This window comes from Lactuca serriola, chromosome 4, assembly GCF_051521515.1.
Source record: "Lactuca serriola cultivar US96UC23 chromosome 4, Lser_US96UC23_V15, whole genome shotgun sequence".
Classification (NCBI taxonomy): domain Eukaryota; kingdom Viridiplantae; phylum Streptophyta; class Magnoliopsida; order Asterales; family Asteraceae; genus Lactuca; species Lactuca serriola.
This window is the reverse complement of record NC_136411.1, coordinates 26,856,493-26,861,969: the sequence shown is the minus strand read 5'-3', so window position 1 is coordinate 26,861,969 and position 5,477 is coordinate 26,856,493. Positions and strand designations below refer to the sequence as shown.

Sequence of the window (5,477 nt, the reverse complement as noted above, 5' to 3'; positions counted from 1 at the left end):
TATACTTTCTATTCACTTGTAGACTCCCTTGCCAACATCTCTAAGGACCGGACTCAATACTTTAACTCTAACGCTCCTCTTTCTTGACTCTCTTTCTCACTTTGATTCTATGATTCTAAACCCTTTTGAAGCTAGCACTCCTAATTCAATTCTGAAAAATTGTTAAACATCAAACATCAAATAAACATCAAAAGCAAGTTTTAAAAACATTAAACAACCAAATAAAAACAAACACAAAAATAAAAAGATTGAAAATTGTTCAATAAAAATGCAAAGAACTCAATCCTCCTCATCATCATGATCATCTAGCCCTGCTCCACTTCCTCCCACACCACTTCTTATTGCAGTTATCACCTCTTCCCATGATGGAATATATGGGAAGTTACCACCATCGATGTGCGGAATGTTAAAGTGGTCGAAAAGTCGGATATGTGATTGGTTACTAAAATTCAAGCTCCGCGCCATTTGGTCTGGTAGCCGCCTCATCTCCACATTGTACCAATCCATTGGTACTTCGTCGTTGTCAACCGGAATCACCGGCGGCTCTTCCTCCACATCCCGCTCTCTCCTCGAACGAACCCTCCTCCCCGGTACTTCGGGACCAACAACCAGATCATCATTCGGAATGGCATAATCGCCACCACCATAGTCTTCAATAATCCTTGCTCTCCGGAAAAGAATTGGATTGAATGGATGTGTAGGGATCATCGTCATGAAGTTCCATGCACCGCGGTTCATCAACCCGAATGAGTTGGCTAACCGGGTGACAAACATCCCACCATTGATTCGAGAAGTTTTGCGATCCTTGACCGCACCCTTCGAGAGATATGAAGCTAGACACCAAGGAATATTGCAAAAAACGCCGGGTGTAATAATGCTCCATAAATAGAAGATATCAAGGTTAGAAACCTTGTCATCATCTTTCCTTTGGTTGATGGTGGATGAAATGAGACGATGAATGAGGCGGTGTGTTGGAGATCGAATGCTCCCTTCTTGTGCCGACTTCGGAATATAGACCTTTTTTACCAATTGTATTCCACCATCCCGCGCTCGTAACTCCTTCGGGAAACACCATATGGGTTTGTGCCAAAAAGGCCCGAAAGATGGGTGTTGAGACCAAGGGCTGATCATAAACCCCTAATCGACAGGCAAGATCCACCACAGAGCATTGATGAAATTCTCCCCCAAGGCAGAAACTAAAGCTTGACGGGTGATAAGCATCCACTCTCCCGGTGAAAGATACCGTGGAGAAGAACTCCAAACACAGCTCCAAATAAGCCGGCTCTTGAATACGGAAGACCCGGCTCCACCCGTCGCAAATCATTGTTTCGCCTTCATGGTGAAACTCCTTTAAAAGATAAGGAGCTAACTCCTCCTCATAGCGTACACTTTGCAACCAATCCCAATCTATCCGGTTGGGCACGTAGATCTCTTTCTTCTTTATGTTAGCCAACTTCTTTTTCCACTTCCGCAATGTTGAAGCGGACTCGATTTGTGGGAAATTCAACCAAGGAAAGTCCGCTTGGTGGCCACTGGAACTTTGTCCCCTTCTGAACATGATTTATGCAAAACAAAGACACAAAACCCAGAAACACAGAATATAATTAAAAAAAAGTCTCGCATATGTTTCCCGACTCGACTCGTCGAGTCCATGTACGACTCGGCGAGTCGCATGAACTGCACGAGTCAGTCGGCGGGTCGATGGAAATTGGACCATGGAACCTGGAAATTACGTCAAGGGTTTTGTCTAGGCACATATTATTAAGGTATTAAGGCCAGAATAAGCATTCAAAACAACATAACTCATGAAAAATCAAAACCCTAGAAATTTACTACTTTTCAAAAACGGGTTTTTTTCATGCAATTTCTATCATAGATAGCCTTATAATCATGTTCTTAACAGAAAACAAGAAGAAATTCATTACCTTTTGAGATGGTACTTGAAAATTTTGAAGAAAAATGGAAGAACACTTGAATGCTTGAGAGAGAGTTGAGAGAGAGGCGCACGGCGAGTGTGTGTGTGAAAAGAAACTGATTCATTAGGGTTAAAACCCTAGTTACCGGTTGTAAAAGTAATTTCAAAATTATTTTTTTCTGTAAATAATACCGACTCGTCGAGTCAAGGTCAGATTCGGCGAGTCTGGTCGCGATGTCAATTTTTTTTTTGAAATCCATATAGACTCGTCGAGTCGTGGTAAGACTCGGCGAGTCTTCTGCAAAAATTCATAAATTTTTTTTTCATTTATCTAAAAAATCATTTCACCCCACACTTAGCCCATGCACACTCTCAAGCAGACATGTTCGACGAATTGGAGAATTAACAATCTAAAAACGAAGGAAAAATTTCAAACAAAACTAAAAAGTAAAAGAAAGCAAACTCTAAATAACGGGTTGCCTCCCGCCAAGCGCTTCTTTTTAAGGAGTCGTTAGCTGGACTCCTTCCCGTCTACGTCTCGTTATCTTCCAGCATCGGGAATGCACGCCTAGTCTTTTGTGGTTTGTACTTTGTTTTGTAAGCGTGAATCTTCTTCTTGTAAGCCCTTTTCAATGCATCTCTTTTCTTTTTCACAGCATCATCCTCAGCTGCTTGGGCTTCCCTTTTCCTCTTTTTCTTCTTTACCCCATTCTTTTTCACCTTCTCTTGCATCTCATTCTCTTTAAATTTAATTACTTCATATTTCGTGATGGTTCGTGCTTTAGGTTTAGTAGTGAATGGTTGATCAACTTCCACCCTCCTTTCCTTTGTCTCTTCATCCTTTCATGTGCTCAACTGATAGGATATAATAACAAACGTGAAGATCGATTAGATCTATGAAACAGGTATTGCGATGAACACAAAACAATAAATAAGACAAGAGTGGATCAAAATATGTCGAATGATTAGATCAAACAATCCTCAGCAGAGCTCGACTAAGAACTTCCGCTGTAGAGGATTTAGGGTTACAAGAACGATAATAATAAACTTCTGAAATCAAGATCTGATCGTTCTATTCTATCATTACCCTAAGATGCATGCAAGCACCTATATTTATATTCAACCCTACTAAACTCACGGATGGACAGACCCATACCGGAGATACACAAATGGACTAGCTAACGAGCCCAATAGACGCAACATATTATACAAAACGCGACCCAACATCAACCCATCTTCAAACGGAATCGTATCAAGACATGCTACATCGGCGTTTTGAACTTTCATTCCCATTCCTCCTTCTGCTGTTTGTTCTTCTAAAGAATCATGAATAATATCTAAATCCAAGGTATGTGAAGAACTAGTAACAAACAGATCTAAGTCGGCCAAGTCTTTGTCAAATTCGACTGGACTCGTCGAGTCCATTAAAGTGACTCGGCGAGTCTGATCGGGTTCCATCAATTCTTGGGTGTTTTCTGAGTTGGCTCCTTCCAGTAGCTTTTCTAACTCCTCCAAGTCCTTGTTAACATCTCCATCTTCTTCAGAGTGTATCAAAAACTTGCTTGGATCTTCTTTTAGCAAAAGTTCAAGCTCTTTTTGTAATATCTCATCATCCAATTGGATAAATGAGATTTCTTCATTCTTTTCCTCTTCTTGCTTGGCTTCTGGAATAGCTTTAAACATTGCAGACTCATCACCCACCCTTAATGTCAATGTAGACTCATATATATCAATTAAAGCACACACAGTGTTCAAGAATGATCTCCCCAAAATAATTGGAATTTCAGGGTCTTCTTCCATATCAACTACCACGAAGTCTACTGGAAAAATAAACTTGTCAACTTTTATAAGGAGATCCTCACAAATGCCTTGTGGATGAATTATCGTCTTGTCCGCCAAATGGATCTTCACATTTACCGGCCTTGGTTCTGGTAATTTCAACTTCTTAAAGAATAAAAAGGGCATCAGATTGATGCTTGCCCCCGAATCAGCTAATGCTCGAGTGAAAACTTCATTACCAAATTGGCACGGAATCACAATATTTCCCGGATCACCCTTCTTTTCAGGTATCTCACTCATCAATATTTCCGCGACTTCAGCCAAATCTTTCCTAGCAATAAAAAGGCCCTTAAGCAAGTTGAAGTACTTAGGTGTTTGGAGCATTGTTTCCACAAATGGCACATTAACTTGTAAAACATTAACATGCTTCATGAAGGTTCTGTATGCTTCTACTTTTTCTGCAGGCATGGATTTGATTGGGTATGGCAGAGGAGGATTATAAGGCTTCAAAGAACTGATAGTTTTATCATTTACGCATGGACTCGTCGAGTCCAATGGAGTGACTCGGAGAGTCGGATCGGGTTTTGCTGGGTCCGATTCTTCTACCTTTTCTGCCTTCTTCTTGGAGATTCTTAGTGCTTCTGTAAATGTTTCTTCACTGCTGGAGGTTATTACACTTACATTCTCCATTCTTGGATTGGGTTCGGTGTTACTTGGAAGTTGACTCGGTCTTCTATCATTCACTTGATGCGCAAGCTGCCCCAGCTGTTTCTCAATGTTGAGAATTGATGCTTGCTGATTCCTTAGCATGTTTCTGGTCCCGTGTATGGCAACATCGTGATCATTGTGTCTTTTTTCGGATGCGGCTATGAATCTAGTGAATAACTCTTCTAAATCGGCTTTCTTTTCTACCGGTTCTTCCTTTTGTTATAATCCCCTCTCCTTCTGCTTGTATTTCTCCTCCTTTTCCTTCTTATACTCTTCGTATGGTAGCCATTCCTTCTTTGGTTTCCGCCAATTTTCATCATATCGATCGCCACTTGAATAGAAGACTTGAGCTTTCTTATTTCCATTCTCATCCAAATCACAATCTTTTGTGAGATGGGGCCCTCTACAATTTTCGCATCCTACCCTAATAGCATGGATTGTTTGATCCATTTTGTCATTCTTTGATCTAGACTATCAAGCTTAGCTATCACCGCCGCCATGCTATCATTTGCCGCGTTTACTACCCCCCGACTTACTTCGTTTCTCGGATTGTGGTATTCTCTAGAGTGCTTAGAGAATTCTTCAATTAATTCTTTAATTACCGGGGGCGCCTTCTTTGTGAGCGGGCCTTGAGAATCAAACAATTGCCTTGTGGTGACATTGACTCCATCATAGAAGATGGAGACCTCTTGTTGGCTATTAAGGTCATGGTGTGGGCAATTTCTAAGTAGGCTCTTGTACCTTTCCCAAGCTTCATAAAGAGATTCTCCGGGTTGCTGCTCGAAGTTGGCAATGGCTTTCTTTAGCTTGGCTATCTTGGAGGGCGGGCAGAAATGGTCTATGAACTCTTCTTTCATCTTGGCCCATGTGGTGACCGATCCGGGAGGAAGTGACTTTAACCAATCTTTTGCAGCTCCTTTAAATGTGACAGGGAGCATGCGAAGAAGCTGGGTCTTGCGTGGAACATTCGGTACGTTGAAGTAATCGGCCACATCATTCACTTCGTCCAAGTGCTTGTAAGCGTCTTCGTGATCCTTCCCGTAAAAAGGAATCTCCTTGAGTTGGGCGAGAATAT

General features: G+C 41.4%; 1 non-coding gene across 1 annotated transcript; it reads left to right on the top strand.

The window, feature by feature from the left end:
* The first annotated feature begins 5,104 nt into the window (after positions 1-5,104).
* On the top strand, positions 5,105-5,211 carry LOC145049066 (small nucleolar RNA R71). Its single transcript, XR_013683184.1, has one exon. It is a non-coding gene; the product is annotated as a small nucleolar RNA R71 (small nucleolar RNA).
* Positions 5,212-5,477: the final 266 nt, after the last annotated feature.